Source organism: Orcinus orca, chromosome 17 (assembly GCF_937001465.1).
Source record: "Orcinus orca chromosome 17, mOrcOrc1.1, whole genome shotgun sequence".
NCBI lineage: Eukaryota > Metazoa > Chordata > Mammalia > Artiodactyla > Delphinidae > Orcinus > Orcinus orca.
In genome coordinates this window covers 68,188,419-68,209,957 of record NC_064575.1, presented here as the reverse complement: position 1 = coordinate 68,209,957, position 21,539 = coordinate 68,188,419, and the positions used below count along the sequence as shown (strand labels likewise).

Below are 21,539 nucleotides of genomic sequence, written 5' to 3'. Positions count from 1 at the left end.
CCAGCTCCTTACAGCCTGTATTTCCCACAGAGTCCCAGGGCCACGAATAACCTGGTTAACTGAGCAGACTGATGTGGTTCAATTCTAATGTCACCACTTTCTACCTGTGTGATGACACAGGAAAGCAACACAGCTAGAAAGTTTAAGTTTCAGTTTTCTTATCTGTAAAATGTTGCTACGAATAGTAATTATCTCTCACTATGATGTAATTATATAAGATCTAAAATGTTTTATCTTCATTAACAAAAAGTCACTAATTACCTACTCTGCAACAGATGTTCATTTTGTTATAGACCTTGCTCTAGGTGCTAGAAATAGAAAGTGGACAAGACACCCAAACTCTGGCTTCATGGAGCTTACATTTTTGTGGTGGAAAGACACCAAACACAGTGCAGAGGCAAATAAGCAAATGATTACAAGCCATGATAAGTGCCAGAAGGAAAGTAACTATCCCATTCTGAGTACAGTAGTCAAGAGAAACACCTCTGAGGAGGTGACATTTAAACAACGAAAGAAGAGGGGGAATCTTTGGTGAAAGAGGGAATATTTGTGTGAGGATCCTAAAACCAGGGAGAGTTTTGTCTTCTTTGTGGAACCTGCTATAGATGGAATATGTCCATCCTCAAATTCATATGTTGACAACTAACCCTCAATGTGATGGTATTTAGAGGGGGGGCCTTTAGGAGGTGATTACGCCATGAGGATGGAGCCCTCATGAATGGAATTGGGCCCTTGTAAAAGAGACCCCAGAGAGCTTGCTCATCCCTTCTGCCATGTAAGGACATGGTGAAAAGACAGCTGTATTTGAACAAGGAAGTAGGCTCTCACCAGACATGGAATCTGCTGGAGCCTTGATCTTGGACTTCATAGCCTCCAGAACTGTGAGAAATAAATTTTTGTTGTTCACATGCTATCCAATTCATGGTGTTTTTGTTACAGCATCCTGAATAGACTAGGACAGAATCCATGGAGATGAAGCCAACAGTGTGTCAATGAGCCACAGAGAATAAGTCTGAAATGATAGGCAAAGCCAGATTGTTCAGGGTATTACAGGCCAGGGTTAGAAATTTGGATTTTGTTCCAAGCACAACAGGAAGCTATTGCAGGGTTCTGAAATAGATAGGTTAAGTGACCCCAAGGTATGTTTTAAGTAGACTTTCAATGTTGAATGGATTTAGAGTTAATAAGAGTGAGAGTGCCTGGTTAGGGGGCTGCTGAGTGATACAGGGAGGAAGCAATGGTGGTCTGGTCTAAGGTAGCTGGAGTGAAGATGGAGGTAGGGACATGGATTCCACATGTACTTATGACAGAATAAAGAGTACTTGATGACAGTTGGTGTGACAGAATGGAGAGGAGAAAGTGGGACTCATGATTACAACCTAGGATTCTGGCTGGTTCACTGGGTGAGGCGGTCATGCCATTAACACTGCTGAAGAGAGGATAGAAGACAATAGGAGCAGGAAGGGGGACAGAATTGGGAAATAACCAAATCAAGTCAGCAGTTCTTTTTTTCTTTTTTGTTTTTTTTGGCTGGGCCTGCAGCATGTGAGATACAGGATCTTAATTCCCTGACGAGAGATCAAATGCCTGCCCCCTTCAGTGGAAATGCCACTGGACCACCAGGGAATTCCCTTCAAGACAGCAGTTCTTTTTAAGACCTGTTAAATTTGAGATGTCTATGAGACAATCAAGCAGAGATACTCTATCCCAGCATGGGAACAAACAAGTGTCATTTTTTATTTTTAATAATAAACTTGAGGACTTCAAACTATACTACAAAGCTACAGTAATCAAGACAGTATGGTACTGCCACAAAAACAGAAATATAGATCAATGGAACAGGATAGAAAGCCCAGAGATAAACCAACACACATATGGTCACCTTATCTTTGATAAAGAAGGCAAGAATATACAATGGAGAAAAGACAGCCTCTTCAATAAGTGGTGCTGGGAAAATTGGACAGCTACATTTAAAAGAATGAAATTAGAAGACTCTCTAACACTATACACAAAAATAAACTCAAAATGGATTAAAGACCTAAATGTAAGACCAGACACTATCAAACTCTTAGAGGAAAACATAGGCAGAACACTCCATGACATAAATAACAGCAAGACCCTTTTTGACCCACTTCCTAGAGAAAAGGAAATAAAAACAAAAATAAACAAATGGGATCTAGTGAAACTTAAAAGCTTTTGCATAGCAAAGGAAACCATAAACAAGACGAAAAGACAACCGGGAGAAAATATTTGCAAACGCAGCAACTGACAGAGGATTAATCTCCAGAATATACAAGCAGCTCATGCAGCTCAATATCAGAAAAACAAACAACCCAATCCAAAAATGGGCAGAAGACCTAAATAGACATTTCTCCAAAGAAGATATACAGATTGCCAACAAACACATGAAAGGATGCTCAACATCACTAATCATTAGAGAAATGCAAATCAAAACTACAATGAGGTATCACCTCACACCAGTCAGAATGGCCATATCAAAAAATCTACGAACAATAAATGCTGGAGAGGGTGTGGAGAAAAGGGAACCCTCTCGCACTGTTAGGACACTATAAGGACATGTACCTTACTGCTTATGTTGGCATTTGAGATCAAAGATAAAAAAACTTCCTCTTTCATCTTACATATTCTGTTATCAGCCATGCTATTGATTCAATGGAGATGCTAACTACACCTGTGCACACAGGTAAGGTTTTAGTGTAAATGGGGAAAGGAGTAATGCAGAAATGTTTGTGGGTTATCTTTTCACGGCATTTAAAAGTGGGAATAAATGAAAGCTGTCACAAGAGAGAATTAGGTGTGGATGTCAAGTAACGGGTGTGGTGTTCAGTGTCAGCAGGAGGGGAAGCTTCTGGTACTGCTTAGGTTTGTCTGAAGAGCAGTGGAATAAGAAGACAATTTTATCACCATGTCAATTGTGTCCTTTGACAAAATTGAGCACATTGCATAATGATAACTATTCTCAAGTTACTGAAAATAGTTGTGTCAATAACAGGTGTTCGTTTTAGGCAAAAATATACTTGCTAGTAGTTTTTCATGGCTGCCTCTCATCATACATGCATATACACATCTTTTTTGCCCTTTTTATTTAAGAACTCTGCATTTAGAAGAGATGTCTGACTTAAGGTACTCGTATTTGGGAATTTTAGTTAAATTAATATGAGTTTCAGTGGCAATTTGGAATGAGTTTAGAGAGGTTTTGATGAGCTAATGGCCATTAGAATAAGCCAATTCTGAAAATAATAAAAGAAAATGTATTAGTTGCTAATGCCACTGTGACAAATTAAATTCAGTGGCAGGAAGCAACATAAATTTATTATCTTAGAGTTCTGAAAGCCAGAAGTAAAAACATATGTTCATGAAATTTGTAAAAACATGGTCAGAGAAAGCTTTTCATAATAGCTCCAAACTGAAAACACCCCAAATATTTATCAGTAGGTGAATGGATAAGCAAGTTGCGATACTACTCAGTAAACTACTGATACACGTAGCTACATCTCCAAAACATTGTGGTATCAAAAGAAGTAGGACAAAAAAGAATACATTCTGTGGACTTCCATTTATAGAAAGTTCTAGAACAGGCAAAACTAATCCATGGCCATAGAAATCAAAAAGGGGATTTCCACGAGTTGGAGGTGTTGATTAGAAAGAAACATAAGAAACATTTCTGGGATGATGGAGCCATCCCATATCTTGTTGGGTACATGGGTATACTCATGTGCCCAAACTCATTGAACTGTGTTTTTAAAATGTGTGAATTTTAGTGTATATTAGTTTTACCTTAATAAGGAAATAAAAATAATAACACAAACTAAATATACAGCATTATTTTAATTTTATTTTAAATAATGTGAGCCTGCTTTATGTTTTCCACAGACAAATTACTAAAAGTAAATAAACTGATTTATAAAAAAAGGTTATTGTCAAGTGATAAAATCATTGATATTTTTGTTTCTTTACACTTCCAATATTTTCTACTCTTCATTCATTATGATAAAGTCACTTAATAAATAGTGCAATCATTATTGTAGTCTATGGTATCTGTAATTTTTGATATCCTATTTTATATTTATTTTATTTAGTGTTATTTATTGATAGTACTTATATATTATTATTATTTATATTATATATCTATAATATATTTTTATTTTATTTCATTATATTTATACTTTTATTTTCTATTTATATATATTTATGATATATTATTTTACTTTAAATTTTTTATTGTATTTGGTTACTATTTTATTCAAATGATGTTTATTGTAATCCAAGCATAATTTATTAGTATAAAAACTGTTTAATAACTAAGACCAAATATTAAAGAATCTCTTGAAGAAATCAAGCCTTGATCTTGGGAAGCATGGCAGAACTCTTCAAATGCTGGTTATTTCTAGGGTTCCTCTCCTGGATTTCCTATCTTTTTCTCTAATCTATGTATAATTTTGAGGGTTTAATCACATTTAATAACTGCCTCACCCCCAAGCTAACAATTCCCAATATCTTTTTCTCTAGGGTTAATCTCTCTTGAGTTTCACTCCTACGTATTTATCTGCCTTCTGAGTATCTCCAACAGAAGGGCAGTTACCTCAAATACAACACTTTTCTACTGAAAATAATTAACAAACTGCTTTCCTAAATCTTTATGTATTTGGGGGGCACACTTTCTCATCACTTAACCAGGAACCTAAAGATTCTCCTCTTTCCCCCATTACCTTTCCATCTAATGGATGCCAAGTTCTGGCCAAGCAATCTCCTAAGTAGCTCTTGTGTCTGCCTCTTCCTCTTCAACCCAACGGTCACACACAGCCACAGTCGGGACTCTTATTAGCTGAAGTCTGACCAAGGTCAGTAGTAACCTGCAGACTTATTCCTCTGCTTCCACCTCAACGTTTACAGTAATTGCACTTGGGCCAGTTGCTGGTGTGCCCTTATCAAATGCAACTTGGCTTCCAAAGAGTCACACAGTGACACGGTGTGAGCAGTAGAGTCAGCCCGCCTATGTTCAGATGAACTCTACCACTTACTCTGTGTAAACTGGGATAGGTTATTGACTTCTCCTTCCTCATCCTCACAGTGAGGAAGTAATAACACCCTCAAAATTAGGAGCCATACATGAGATAATCCAGTGAAAAGTACTCCATGTGATACCTGGCTTATGTAAAGAGATTAATAAATTATATTTTACATGAACATGAATTTATATTACATATAAACACACATTTAAATATATATGTATAAATTACATTTATTAACTAAACGTCACTTTCTCCTCAAGGTGGCGTACAAAGCTGTGCTGATAGACTTACAACATTGACTAAACTTATTTGGCTTATACGTTAGGAGTCTTCAGGACTCAATTGCCATTTTCCATCAAGAGAAACTGAGTTTTCACTTCATAAAGGGCAATGGAAATGTCCACCTTGTGTTATCTTTCCCTGTGATACAATCTTTTATTTTCCACCAGTTATTGCTAAATTTTTCTTGATTCTGTGGAATTCATATGTGAAATCTTGGAATTACTTAGTGCAATTTGCCATTTTCTGTTTACTCAGTCATTTCTGTCTACTCTGTACAATACAAAAAGCAAGCCTGAAGTGAAAAAGACCTATGGAATATACTGCAGTGTACATACTGCAGAACCACACCCAGTTAAACTGCTTTTTCTTCCTGCAACAGGGGACATGACCTAATTTCTAGCTGAGTGGTCTACATTGATGTGTATTTAACAGGTTCTGATCAAGAACTAATTAATTAATTACCTTTTCTTGGGTAGATCCTATGATTTTCCATTTGCTGTGTGCAATTCTATTTATTTACTGTGGCTTTTTTGTTAATGCATCCAGTTTCCCTGAATGACTATAACATTTCTTGGCTGTTGATACCATCAGTCTTCCTGGAATCATGAAATGTAAAAGCAGAAGGCAATAAATCTTAAACATATATAAAATCTACTATTTCATCTATTTTATTTCTTTAAGCAACCACCAAGTTTAACCACAATTTGGTTTTCAATCCAGATTTGGGGGCTTATAATTTTCTTTTTTCACTTCTTTTTTGTTTTCTTCCTGGTCATTCACATTCATTCCTCTTTCTTCTGTTAACCCCAATTTTCCCCCCTTACAGAAAGTAGCCTTTGTGGGATATCCATCAGGTTTCCCTGACCTTCCTAGACCAAGAGGTGTCTAAAGCCTTAAAAACTGAAGTCTAAATTAGCATAAATTAGTCATCTCAGAATGCAGGAAGATTCTAGATTTTATACTTTACATCAGAGAAAGGAGTGGTAATAATGTATTTTTTATGTGCTAAATTAGGTGATTATGAGTTATTCCTACTCTCTCCTAGCATAGGTGGCTTCCTCCATTCACGACAGAAAGATGTCTGTGACAACTCCTGTTCCCATCACCTTTATTACTTGTAATCCTAGAGGAAGAGAGATACATCATATCTCCCATTATCCATATGTTAAACCTTGACAAAAAGTGATTGGCCTTGTGCTTGAGTCACGTTTTTGAACCAATCACAGTGATTAGGAAAAGAAGTTTACTTGCTTGGCCAGCCTAGAACATGTTCCCATCATGAGGGAAGAGATAGAGTAACATGTTTAGCAGCTCCATCACAACCACACAGAAGAACAAATATTGAGCAAATAACCAATATCCACTACAGGGAGTATTCCAGGGCACTATTTTCGTATAGACCTGGCTTTATTTATAATATTAAACATATAAATTCTACATTAAAGGAGTGCTATCTTGTGTCAGATGTCCATCATTTAGACATGTAACTTTAGAGTAAAAGTCTTTCTTTTCTAAATGATACATGGTAAATTGTTATCCTGAATGTAGATTGACTTTTTTTTAATGAATGTCTGTTAATAGTGCCTAACAATAAATTACAACACACAAATAAGGAACATGAAAATCTAGATCACATAAGAGCAGAATCGTGTTAATAGCAGTGCAATCTATTTTAAATCTATTAGAAAAGCTTCAGTAGGTACCAGTAATGAGTTTTAAAGCACCCAGTTCAGATACACCAAGCAAGCTGGTAGTTCAGCTCATAGGATTCATTAATCATTGATGTTGCCTGCAAAACTGGTCTGTTAAAATGGACCAAGCACGTGGTGCAGGGGAGGCTGATCTATGAAATTTTCAGGCACGAAGACTGCACAGAAATTAACCATCATTGACAGCTTTGATAAGAAACTGAAGATTATTGACACTATAAGATTAGGGAAAAATGATTTGATATTATCTAGCTAGACAAATATTTCTCCATTTAAGTTATCAAGTAAAATGACCAGATGCTCAGCATAGAACTTCACTAGAAGCTCTTCTCTGACTTTCTGATCTGATTTGCTGGTTTCACTGATGTACTTCGTCACTTGGTAAATCACAGTGACCCATTCCACTGGTCACTGAATCCTTGCAGAGAGTGGGCATCTGGGTCATGCCTGCCTGCTTCAACTATCAACCGTTGCTATGTGCACTTACGAAGAGTCAAGTGTGTTTGTTCCCAAACTTGTTTTCCAGTTCACTTATTACTATAATAAAATAATTAAATATTAATGAACAGAGGTAATATTTATAGTAAAAGAGGGTTGTTTCTGTGACTGTTAAGTTAAATCCATTGTAAAATCTTGACTAATATAACTTTCCAGAAAAATGGCTCTATAATTAGGTGAGCTCACCCTTTATGAAAGTGGTTGTGATGACTATCTTGTTTGCCACTTCAGATTCATTCTCCTCCACTTTCCACCTTGTATGTCTTCTGATGCTCCCCTCTAATTCACTCTCTTTCTCCTTTTGCCACCTTCTTTTCTCCTGGAGGCTGAACAGCATCTATCCAGCTTCCACTTGCTTTGGGCCAATGAGAAACGCTGGCAGGAGATCCAAGGGAGGGAGGTTTTGAGTGTTTACGGCCCCAGTTCCTTTCCTGTGGGGTCACATTTGATATGCTACATCCTGGACCTAAGTTCTCATTTTCTTTTTTTTTATTATTTAAAATTTTTGCCATATAGTTGATTTACAATGTTGTGTTAGATTCAGGTGTACAGCAAAGTGAATATGTGTATATATATAAATACATTCATTCTTTTTTAGATTATTTTCTCTTATAGGTTATCACAGAATATTGAGTAGAGTTCCCTGTGCTATACACCATGTCCTTGTTGGTTATCTATCTTATATATAGTAGTGTGTGTATGTTCATCCCAAGTTCCCATAGGTTTTCTCTTTGTATCATCTTTAATTTCTTTCATCAGTGTCTTATAATTTTCTGCATACATTTCTTTTATCTCCTTAGGTAGGTTTATTCCTAGGTATATTATTCTTTTTGTTGCAATGGTAAATGGGAGTGTTTTCTTGATTTCACTTTCAGATTTTTCATCATTAGTGTATAGGATGCAAGAGATTTCTGTGCATTAATTTTGTATCCTGCTACTTTCCCAAATTCATTGATTAGCTCTAGTAGTTTTCTGGTAGCATCTTTAAGATTCTCTATTTATAGTATCATGTCATCTGCAAACAATGACAGCTTAAGTTCTTCTTTTCCAATTTGGATTCCTTGTATTTCTTTTTCTTCTCTGATTGCTATGGCTAAAACTTCCAAAACTATGTTGAATAATAATGGTGAGAGTGGGCAACCTTGTCTTGTTCCTGATCTTAGTGGAAATGGTTTCAGTTTTTCACCATTGATGAAGATGTTGGCTGTGGTTTTGTCATATATGGCCTTTATTATGTTGAGGAAAGTTCCCTCTATGCCTACTTTCTGGAGGGTTTTTTTCATAAATAGGTGTTGAATTTTGTCAAAACCTTTTTCTGCATCTATTGAGATGATCATATGGTTTTTCTTCTTCAATTTGTTAATATGGTTTATCACATTGATTGATTTGTGAATATTGAAGAATCCTTGCATTCCTGGGATAAACCCCACTTGATCATGGTGTATGGTCCTTTTCATGTGCTGTTGGATTCTGTTTGCTAGTATTTTGTTGAGGATTTTTGCATCTATATTCATCAGTGATATTGATCTGTAGTTTTCCTGTTTTGTGAAATCCTTGATTTTGGTATCAGGGTGATGGTGGCCTCATACGATGTGTTTGGTAGTGTTCCTCCCTCTGCTATATTTTGGAAGAGTTTGAGAAGGATAGGTGTTAGCTCTTCTCTAAATGTTTGAGAGAATTAGCCTGTGAAGCCATCTGGTCCTGGGCTTTTGTTTGTTGGAAGATTTTTAATCACAGTTTCAAATTCAGTGCTTGTGATTGGTCTGTTTATTTTTGCTATTTCTTCCAGGTTCAGTCTTGGAAGGTTGTGCTTTTCTAAGAACTTGTCCATTTCTTCCAGGTTGTTCATTTTATTGGCATATAGTTGCTTGTAGTAATCTCTCATGATCCTTTGTATTTGTGCAGTGTCAGTTGTTACTTCTCCTTTTTCATTTCTAATTCTATTGATTTGAGTCTTCTCCCTTTTTTTCTTGATAAGTCTGGCTAATGGTTTATCAATTTTGTTTATCTTCTCAAAGAACCAGCTTTTAGTTTTATTGATCTTTCCTATCATTTCCTTCATTTCTTTTTCATTTATTTCTGATCTGATCTTTATGATTTCTTTCGTTCTGCCAACTTTGGCATTTTTTTGTTCTTCTTTTTCTAATTGCTTTAGGTGTAAGGTTAGGTTGTTTATTTGATATGTTTCTTGTTACTTCAGGTAGGATTGTATTGCTATAAACTTCCCTCTTAGAACTGCTTTTGCTGCATCCCATAGGTTTTGGGTCATCGTGTTTTCATTGTCATTTGATTCTAGGTATTTTTTGATTTCCTCTTTGATATCTTCAGTGATCTCTTGGTTATTAAGTAGTGTATTGTTTAGCCTCCATGTGTTTGTAGTTTTTACAGATTTTTTTCCTGTAATTGATATCTAGTCTCACAGTATTGTGGTCAGAAAAGATATTTGATATGATTTCTATTTTCTTAAATTTACCAAGGCTTGATTTGTGACCCAAGATATGATCTATCCTGGAAAATGTTCCATGGGCACTTGAGAAGAAACTGTATTGTTGTTTTGGGATGGAATGTCCTATAAATATCAATTATGTCCATCTTGTTTAATGTATCATTTAAAATTTTGTGTTTCCTCATTTATTTTCACTTTGGATGATCTGTCCATTGGTGAAAGTGGGGTGTTAAAGTCCCCTACTATGATTGTGTTACTGTCGATTTCCCCTTTTATGGCTGTTAGTATCTGCCTTATGTATTGAGGTGCTCCTCTGTTGGGTGCAAAAATATTTACAATTTTTGTATCTTCTTCTTGGATTGATCCCTTGATCATTATGTAGTGTAATAGTCTTTATTTTAAAGTCTATTTTGTCTGATATGAGAATTGCTACTCCAGCTTTCTTTTGATCTCCATTTGCATGGAATATCTTTATCCATCCCCTCACTTTAATTCTGTATGTGTCCCTAGGTCTGAAGTGGGTCTCTTGTAGACAGCATTTATACAGGTCTTGTTATTGTATCCATTCAGCCAGTCTATGTCTTTTGGTTGGAGTATTTAATCAATTTACATTTAAGGTAATTATCGATATATATGTTTCTGTTACCATTTTCTTAATTGTTTTCAGTTTGTTATTGTAGGTCTTTTCCTTCTCTGTGTTTCCTGCCTAGAGAAGTTCCTTTAGTATTTGTTGTGAAGCTGGTTTGGTGGTGCTGAATTCTCTTAGCTTTTGCTTGTCTGTAAAGGTTTTAATTTCTCCATCAAATGTGAATGAGATCCTTGCTGGGTAGAGTCATCTTGGCTGTAGGTTTTTCGCTTTCATCACTTTAAATATGTCCTGCCACTCCCTTCTGGCTTGCAGAGTTTCTGCTGAAAGATCAGCTGTTAACCTTATGGGGATTCCCTTGTATGTAATTTGTTGTTTTTCCCTTGCTGCTTTTAATATTTTTTCTTCGTATTTAATTTTTGATAGTTTGATTAATATGTGTCTTGGCGTGTTTCTCCTTGGATTTATCCTATATGGGAATCTCTGTGCTTCCTGGACTTGATTAACTATTTCCTTTCCCATTAGGGAAGTTTTCAACTATAATCTCTTCCAATATTTTCTCAGTCCCTTTCTTTTTCTCTTCTTCTTCCTGGACCCCTATAATTCAAATGTTGGTACATTTAATATTGTCCCAGAGGTCTCTGAGACTGTCCTCAATTCTTTTCATTCTTTTTTCTTTATTCTGCTCTGCAGTAGCTATTTCCACTATTTTATCTTCCAGGTCACTTATCCGTTCTTCTGCCTCAGTTATTCTGCTGTTGATCCCTTCTAGAGAATTTTTAATTTCCTTTATTGTCTTGTTCATGATTGTTTGTTTGCTCTTTAGTTCTTCTAAGTCCTTGTTAAACGTTTATTTTATTTTCTCCATTCTATTTCCAAGATTTTGGATCATCTTTACTATCATTATTCTGTATTCTTTTTCAGGTAGACTGCCTATCTCCTCTTCATTTGTTAGGTCTGGTGGGTTTTTACCTTGCTCCTTCATCTGCTGTGTGTTTCTCTGTCCTCTCATTTTGCTTAACTTACTGTGTTTGGGGTCTCCTTTTTGCAGGCTGCAGGTTCGTAGTTCCTGTTGTTTTTGGTGTGTGTCCCCAGTGGCTAAGGTTGGTTCAGTGGGTTGTGTAGGCTTCCTGGTGGAGGAGACAAGTGCCTGTGTTCTGGTGGATGAGGCTGGATCTTGTCTTTCTGGTGGGCAGGTCCACGTCTTGTGATGTGTTTTGGGGTGTCTGTGACCTTATTATGATTTTAGGCAGCCTCTCTGCTAATGGGTGGGATTGTGTTCCTGTCTTGCTAGTTGTTTGGCATGGGGTGTCCAGCACTGTAGCTTGCTGGTTGTTGAGTGGAGCTGGGTCTTGGCATTGAGATGGAGATCTCTGGGCGATTTTTGCCGTTTGATATTACCTGGAGCTGGGAGGTCTCTGGTGGACCAATGTCCTGGACTTGGCTCTTCCACCTCAGAGCCACAGCCCTGACACCTGGCTGGAGCACCAAGAGCCTGTCCTCCACACAGCTCAGAATAAAAGGGAGAAAAAAAGGGAGAAAGAAAGAAAAAGATGGGCTTCCCTGGTGGCACAGTGTTTGAGAGTCCACCTGCCGATGCAGGGGATGAGCGTTCGTGCCCCAGTCCAGGAAGATCCCACATGCCGCGGAGCGGCTGGGCCTGTGAGCCACGGCTGCTGAGCCTGTGCGTCCAGAGCCTGTGCTCCGCAATGGGAGAGGCCACAACAGTGAGAGGCCCGTGTACTGAAAAAAAAGAAAAAGAAAAAAAAAAGAAAAAGATAAAATAATATAAAATTAAAAAGTTATTAAAATAAAAAACAAAAATTATTTAAGAAATTTTTAATTAAAAAAAAGAAATAAAGAAAGAACAACCAAACCAAAAAACAAATCTGCCAATGATAACAAGCACTGAAAACTATACTAAAAAAAAAAAAAAGAATGAACAGACAGGACTCTAGGACAAATAGTAAAAGCAAGCAAAGCTATACAGACAAAATCACACACAGAAGCATACACATACACACTCACAGAAAGAGAAAAAGGGAAAAAAACATATATCTTTGCTCCCAAAGTCCACCTCCTCAATTTTGGGATGATTCGTTGTCTATTCAGATATTCCACAGATGCAGGGTGCATCAAGTTGATTGTGGAGATTTAATCCGCTGCTTCTGAGGCTGCTGGGAGAGATTTCCCTTTCTCTTCTTTGCTCGCACAGCTCCTGGGGTTCAGCTTTGGATTTGGCCCCGCCTCTGCGTGTAGGTCGCCTGAGGGCGTCTGTTCACGATCAGACAGGACTGGGTTAAAGGAGCAGCTGATTCGGGGGCTCCGGCTCACTCAGGCCGTGGGGAGGGAGGGGTACGGATGCGGGGCGAGCCTGCGGCGTCAGAGGCCCGCGTGACGTTGCACCAGCCTGAGGCGCGCCGTGCGTTCTCCCGGGGAAGTTGTCCTTGGATCACGGGAACCTGGCAGTGGCGGGCTGCACAGGCTCCCAGGGATGTGTGGATAGTGACCTGTGCTTGCACACAGGCTTCTTGGTGGCGGCAGCAGCAGCCTTACCATCCCAGGCCCGACTCTGGGGTCCGCGCTGATAGCCGCGGCTTGCGCCCGTCTCTGGAGCTCCTTTAAAAGGCGCTGTTAATCCCCTCTCCTCACGCACCAGGAAACAGAGGCAAGAAAAAGTCTCTTGCCTCTTCGGCAGTTCCAGGCCTTTTCCCGGACTCCCTCCCGGCTAGCTGTGGCGCACTAGCCCCCTTCAGGCTGTGTTCACGCTGCCAACCCCAGTCCTCTCCCTCCGATCCGACCAAAGGCGGAGCCTCAGCTTGGGCTGGGGTTTTTAAATATCTGTCTTTCCAGTCAAATAGACTTATTATAAAATGGCTCATTTGCGGGGACTTCCCTGGTGGCACAGTGGTTAAGAATCCTCCTGCCAATGCAGGAGACACAGGTTCGATCCCTCATCCTGGAAGATCCCACATGCCGTGGAGCAACTAAGCCTGTGCGCCACAACTACTGCGCTTGTGCTCTACAGCCTGTGAGCCACAACTACTGAAGCCCCCGCCTAGAGCCCGTGCTCTGCAACAAAATAAGCCACCGCAATGAAGAGTAGCCCCTGCTCGCCGCAACTAGAGAAAGCCTGCACACAGCAACGAAGACCCAACACAGCCAAAGATAAATAAATAAATAAATGTATTAAAAATATAAATTAAATAAAATGGCTCATTTGCTAATTATCCTGGTGTGCTCTCTACTGGCATTTCAACAACTTGCTATATAACCTTACATAGCACTTACTGTATGCCAGGCTTTTTCTAATTACTTTACATATATATATATAAACCTATGACCGTCTGATGTAGTTACCCTTTCATGAACCCCACTTTACAGGGGAAGAAAGTGAAGCACACAGAGGTTGAGTAACTTGCTCAATGTCCCATGGCCATTATATGGTAAGATCAGAATCATTACACTTAACTACAAGTTTGTAGTCGCAGGTAGCAGAGAAAATGCTATGTGTTTACTACGTTTTCCTCTTCCAGATCACACAGAAAGGCTACATTTCCTCGATTGCCCTGAAACTAGATAAGTCCCAATGACTGAGTTCTGGCCAGAAGAATGTAGGCAATAATGATGTAAACTTCCTTCCAGGCTTGGCCTTTAAGATCATCCTTTGAGGTCCTCCAGATCTCTCTCTTTTGGCAACTAGGAAGCCAGGGGTTCCACATGGGACCAACAAGAGATGGAGACGGACTCCCCAATCTGTTTTCAATGATAATATGAGTGAGAAAGAAACATTTATTACATCAAACCACCATGATTTGAGAGTACATTTACTTGCACGTACCTTGATGTATCCTGACTAATAAAGAAATTGGTATTTTGAATCAGATTGCTTTAAAATCAATTATATGACATTGGCTTCATTGTTAGGCATCAAGAAGGTCCATATCAAAGGCTAGGATATATGAGAAACTAGCTATTCTTTTAATACTGTGGAAGAGCAACTGGAAATAACTGTTGCTTTTAGTAACTCGGGAGACAGAATAGGAACATTTAACTTGTAGTTTTAGGAGAAATGGATGAATAAAAGACCACTAGTGTCTATCGGCTATTATTGGCTGCCTTTGGCAAGGTTATTACCAAAAAAAATTGGAAAAAAAAACTGGTCAGTAATAAATAGAATTGAAAGAGAGTAGAGGGCAGAAATTGGGGTCTTGCTATGTCAGAAGATGCCAAATAATTAAAGAAGATGAGATGTCAGAAGACATTCAAGGAAAAGGTCTAATAAAATTTCTGAGATGAATAAAGTAATCTGAGCAAAGACAGGTGAAGACTGTAGACTTCCCCAACACAGTTCCAGAGAGCCTCAGAGAGAGCGGATGGGACAGGCACAGAGCAAGGAAGCAGAGAAATACATCAGGCTTGAAAATTCTTCCTGTAAAGAATTTTGTATGTGGTTGCTGATGGAACCTAAAGCAAGATCAGAAGTCTACTGATTTTTTAAGGAACTGCATTGTTAAAGAAAACACAACTCTGGCTTAAAAAAACCCTTTGACTGGATGAGACCTAAAACAACCCACAGGTCCCAAAGTTTTGAGGAAAAGAGTCAAGCTTCAAAGGCTATTTAACCCCCAAAGAAGGCGTGGTCTCTAAGACCCACATCAGATATGGCCAAGGAGAATAATAACCAGGAGGAACTTCCTTGCAGATAGAACCAGGGGTGGTAAGGTACAATGGTCAAATGCATTCCCCCCAGGAGCAGAATGAGAGTGGTAGGTCAGCAGAATAAAAGGGCACACGTGCATTTATCCTTGCAGCCTGAACAATTTTAGATTCTTGAATTGGCTGATGGCCCTGTCAAATTGCCAGGTATAATGTGTCAATTTGATAGCCATACGCTGCTTTAAATCATAGAAAGAGCCTTTTTCACCTCAACAATGTCAACTTGATAAAAAAATAAATAGATAATAAGATCGCCATGAACATTATAACAACTTGAAATACCTCATGGCCGTTGCAATAATTGCTAGTTCCTCATCTGGGAAATGTCTAGTAATTGTCAAAACACTCAGAGCAACTAAAATTTCAGTAAATGTGAAAGTGATACTGCACAATCGGATGGATTTCCAGCTGGCAATCATATCCCCGTGGTCTTACCCAACTTTGGTTTCCATGTGAGACAGTAGCACAGTCTTGCTTATTGGACTGATGTATTCCAAGCAGTATGCCACAAAGGTACGGTGGAAAGGAGAAATGCGGTCTGCTTTTCTCTGCCGCCAGTTTTCCTGAAACAGCCGGTAGGCACATTATTTTATATTAAAATAAACACACTATATTGTAGATGAGATTGTGACATTTAGATGAATTTTTGAGATGAGCTATAGAACTGCAAATAAATGTATTTTTGCGGCATTGGCAAACTTCAGCTTCCCTGGGCTGAATCACTTGGCAGAGACAATTCTGCCTGCCTTAGTTAACTGAGAAACTGGGAGGTGAGAGGGAACAGAAGGAGAGAAGGGGTGTAGGAGGCATTTTACAATTTAGCAGGATGGATATTGGTGCCTCCTTTAGATATTTATATCTAAAATCCCACTGGTCTTAAGTCACTGGGTAGAAGAACAAAATTCAGGTCTAGGACTTTTAAGGATGAATGTTCCTTACAAGGAATTGGGGTTTATTGTGATGTATGATGTCTCCCAGGTGAAATGAAGGTGGAGTAATAGCACAGCTATGTCCTTTATCCCTTTTTATTTCTTTTCCTTTCTGTAGCCCCTCAGTCCAATTCAAATCAACATAATTCAAAATATTATTACTCCATACAAAGACAGATATATTTCAAGATAGATAGATAAATCAAAATATAGAAAGAAAAAAAGAGAGACACACAGAAAGACATTCCATGAGTTAATGGAATTGTTACTTACTCCTGCCCCATCCCACCTATTCTTCTGCCATAGTGGAGGGCATAAGACCAAACCGAGCTACTTGGGGACAACAACAGGACATTGTGTCCCAGTCAGGAAGACACACTGTATTTTCCTTGAGGTCAGTGAAAAGGAAGAATGAGAATCAACATGAGGCTTACAAGTGACCAGCATTGCATCATGGGATGAGAGTCTGTAAGGAGACAAAGACAAGGAGAACCCAGAGAAGGCAGCTGTAGCACAATCCAGCTATAGCCCTATGTTTCCCACTTTCCTTCCCTACTTCAGTTAGTCTGAGTTGAGTTTCTCTTTCTTGCTATTAAAATATTCTGGCCCAAAGAAGTACAAAGGGAGAGCTATAAGCCCAGAAGTGGTGGTGCAGAGGGAATGGGGAAACACATTTCTAGAGTAGCCATACTACTTGCACAAATGACTTTTGCTTGATTGAGCTGATTGTGATTGAGAATAAAGTTTTGAGTTGACCTGTGTGTTGAGTTTTAATTAGAATTAAAATAGACTCATGATAACGAACTTATTGGTAACTTTTTGAAGAATTTAAACATATAACTGTATATAGACATTTCCATTCTATAAGCACGATGGCCATGACAGCAAAGAGTTTCAGGGTCTTGTGGAATTTTTAAAAAATAGTGCTCAAGGATTGGGGATCATAAGAGTGTCCTCCAAGACCTGAGAAGCCAGGATATGCCAAGGGGTGGACGGCACACTTGAATTCCATCTGACCCTTTTGCATTGGCAATTTAGAAAGCTCCTAAAGTTAGGACTCATACATTAGTCCCCTTTGCATATGCCAAACTCAGCTCTGTAGACTTAGTAGCTCCTTCTTCTCCTGTGAATAAATCTGTAAACATTTTGTGAAAAGTCCCTACAATGAACTCTTTTATTTTAGAGAGTGTCTCCTGGCCCCGCCTTCTAATTTTCATTGAAAATTTCCTGTTCAATCCTGGGTTCATGTCCCATTGCCTCACAAATTGTATCCACCATTCTGCCTATCTCTTTATTCTGATGCTTTATTAGAACTGTCTGTATTAATCCTGGCTGTCCACTGCTTGCTGCCTTTCTAATTTCAATGATCTTCCAACTTCCTTATCTTATCCTAGTTCCTAAAATCCCTAATAGGCATTGTCAGCCTCTGCTTGCTGAAGAAGCAAGCTTGGACTCCGGTCTCTGTGCTAGATGTTTTTGTTCGCCCTTCAACTACATCTTTACCTGGCTCCGCCATGTTTAGAGACTGGGGAGGTTGAATCTTTTAGCCTACAACAACTGGATCCTTTACTCTCTGGTTTCTGGTTGGGATTGGCCAATGGGAAGCACTTGTGGGTTAACAGGAAGCAGTAGGAGATGCTAGTCAGCTAATGATCTGTTGGTTTCTCTCCCTACCTGGCAGCAGGTTGCTTTCCTACCTCTAAGGCCACAGATCCTCTTGGGTAGCTCTCCCATGAGCTCTCTCCAGGTCTGGTAACCCATTCCTCACATTGGTCCTACAGGTCCTGTTGTTACTACCCTACATGTTTCATCACCTCTTGGTGGTTTCCTTTAACTCTGTCTACACCTTTGTAAAATTTCCCTTTTCAAGGCTTCTCAATCACCTCATTTGCATGTGCCATCTCTTTCCCATAAAGACCCTGAATAAAACATCCCTTGGTCCTAAAGTGCTGCTCTGAACATAGTAGGACCAAGGTACACCAAGAGACTTTGAATTCTGTTCCTGGATTCACCCTTTATAAGGTAGTTATTGAGCCAACATATACTGGTTACTCATTATATCCTAGATATTTTCCTCAGCCATTGTGCTACAAAGATGAATGTGGTATAATCCCTGGCCTCAACAGAAATGTCCTGACAGGAACATATAGAATTGTATGGAGAGAGAACAGTGGAAGAAACCCCTGAGGGTCTCTTAGAAAGCTGAGATGTATAAGTTGCGTTTCATTGGATGAGTGAAAAGTTGCTAAGCAGACAATAGGGAAAAATACTCAAAGGCAACATACACAAATCAGAGAGATGAAAATGCCGTGGAAACTTCTAGTACATGTGCAGATTCGGAGGTGTGTACTTAGAAGGGGTGGTGAATGGAGGGGCTGAAAATGTAGGCAGAAGCCATATTACAAAGATTGCATATTCGTCCATCAAGTATCTAAGTTTCATAGCATGTTATATTATGAATTCTTGGCTTTATCCCATAGGACTATAAGAGTACAGGACAGGATTGGAGGCAAGATTTCTGTGATGTAGAACTGCAAAGGCTAGAACATTATTGCCATCATGGAACAAGTGATATTTCATTCTTAAAATTAAATAAAAACAGCATATCCCGCTATATACATCACAGAAATAAAAGAGGAAGATAGGGAGTAGTTTTTCCAGGCTAGAATAGTGTCTACAGCAGCGGGACCTGAATGCTTTCAGAATCCCAAACAGAGGACCCAATGTCCTCACTAAGGGGGACCCACACGGCCACACTTCCCCCCAGAGGCACTCACAGTGTCCTTTAAGAAGACCCCTGAGCTCTCCATCTTCCTGCCACACTGCATCCCAGGATCACATCACTTCAGCCCAGGGGACCCCAATTATGTCATTTTTCCTCCTCTTGATCAGAGCAGTTGCTTCTCAAGGTTCTTTTCAGGAACTTCCTCATGTCTGACTTTAAGCGCTTTCCGCCAGATCCCCTTGGAACGCTCTGTCTCTATTAGTCACTTCCTTTATGTGAAGATGTAATTTTCCTTGCCTTCTGAGGGACAGAAAAAAGAGTAGTCTTCAGAATTCTTGAAATATCTATTTGTTCCTTTTGAGGCATGGACAATATGTTCTTAAGTTTCAAACCTATTCAGGACTGATGGAGGTGTTGTGAAACAGGAATGTGTTTGTACAGTTTTTCCTCTTTTCCATACATCCATCAATAAGTGTGTTGTACATGCTGACAACATGCCCAGAAAAACTGAGTGAGTTGTGAAATTCATCTAGAACCTAGGTAGCAAAGCCATAGCAGAAACTCTGGACTTTCGAAATATGCCCATTATCATATGGTAAGATGGAATAGTGTAGTGATTTAACAATGAAAGCACTGAACTGAACTGCCTGCAATGAAATCCCAGCTCTAAGGCCCAGCAATGGACCTTAGAGATGCTACTTAATCTCTGTGTTTCTATTTATTCATAGGTAAATAGAGGTAGTAATAGTATGTACTACATAGGGTTGATTTGTGGATTAAATTAAATTGAAACCACATATAAAATGCTTAACATAGCACTCAAATTTTATTAGTTATTACTATTATTTTGATTGACAATGTCCAACTTCCGTTCTTGATTGGATTGCTTCAACTCTCCTTTACTGAAAAGCTTCTGGAAAATATTACCTGTATATACTATCTCTACTTCTTTGCAGCCCATTTCCCCATCAACCCAGCTCTACTTTGTCTCTTGCCTCCCTCATACTATTGAGACTTTTGCTAAGTTCCTTTAGGATTTCATGTTGACAAATCCAATAGGTGCTTTTTAACTGTTTGTACTTGAACTCTCATAGACATTCAATAAATTTGATGCTCCCTTCCTGAAATGTTCCTGATTCTACTACTACTCTCTGCCCACCCTTTATCAATGAACCTTAAGAAACCTACCCTTATCCTTCTTCCTAACCTTTAAATATTAGAATAACTTAGATCTTAGGCCTCGGATATCTGCTCTCCTCACTCAACATTCTTACCCAAAGCAACCTCTCCCATTTCTGTACCTTCAAATCTCAGCTCTACACCCAGGATTTCTGTGGGGGACTCTGGCCAGGACTGCCCATGGAAAGTCTCTAAAATAAAATGAATGGGACATGTCTACGTGTTATGATACAGACTCAAGTAAACTGAAATTTTAAAATTGCTAGCACAGAATTTCAAGGTCTAGAACCTGGTCTTTAGGCATATAGGACATGGCTTGCTGATTTGCAGAATTATTGTTATATAATAGCATATGTTGTTTCTGACAAGGTCTTTTTTTTTTTTTGCGGTACGCGGGCCTCTCACTGCTGTGGGTCTCTCCCATTGCGGAGCACAGGCTCAGCGACCATGGCTCACGGGCCCAGCCACTCCGCGGCATGTGGGATCTTCCCGGATCGGGGCACGAACCCGCGTTCCCTGCATTGGCAGGCGGACTCTCAACCACTGCTCCACCAGGGAAGCCCTGACAAGGTCTTTTGACGAGAAAGAAGCTTGATTGCTCAGGACTTCTCAGACATACTGCATTACTCTCCTTATGTGGGGTGCTGAGTATTACCACTGTTTTGAGTGATTCTTAGTGAGAAATAGAAAGGAAACTTGCTCAGATGTGTAATTTGGTGGATATCACTCTTCCTAATTAATAAAGTATCAATGCGTTTTATTTCTTCAGTCTTTGGGTTCATCCTTGATTTCTCTGATCTAGGTTTAAGACGTTTAGCATCACGAGCTAGATGGTAAAAATGATCTAATAACTTATATGGGAGGAAAGGAAACAAGGATAATACAGCACTCTCCTCATGTCAGAGTAGGCTAATGCTAAGCCTGGTACCTGGTGGTAAAAGAATAAAAGTCTTATTGGGCACATTCCTTTGATGAGAAAAAAGAGGAATTTATGCTGATGGATTCAAAAGGAGATAGATTAGAGACTAACTCTTCTTTATTAGAGATTAACCCTTCTTTATTAGAGACTAACTCTAGGATAGCTAGAGAGATCAAGTTTAGCAGAAAGGTAGGACGCTGAGAATAGAACAGGGAAGCAGAGAGCAGAAACCTCCACCTCTCCAGATCACATAGTAATCAAAAAGGCAGTACATGGAGTTGCTGATCACGCAGGTGATGGGGCCATGGCTAGAAACCTCAATGCCCACCAGGAATCTTTAAGTTAGAGGGAATTCATTAAACATGAGATTTCTGAGGAAAGCCCTGGAAGAGCTGGGGTACAGAAAATGATCAAATATGATGAAGTCTCAAAGCTTTAATTCCTTGAGGTTTCTAAAGTCCATTGGGTATCCCAGGTTCTTCTTCTGCTTGCCACTGAATAGAGTATTTTCCAC

At 39.1% G+C, this 21,539-nt stretch overlaps 1 long non-coding RNA gene across 1 annotated transcript; it reads right to left on the bottom strand.

The window, feature by feature from the left end:
- Positions 1-4,291: 4,291 nt before the first annotated feature.
- Positions 4,292-20,470, bottom strand: LOC125961776 (uncharacterized). The gene is made up of 3 exons (XR_007472767.1): positions 18,980-20,470; positions 15,709-15,836; positions 4,292-5,911 (listed from the first exon to the last, which is right to left on the bottom strand). It is a non-coding gene; the product is annotated as an uncharacterized LOC125961776 (long non-coding RNA).
- Between the last annotated feature and the right edge of the window lie 1,069 nt (positions 20,471-21,539).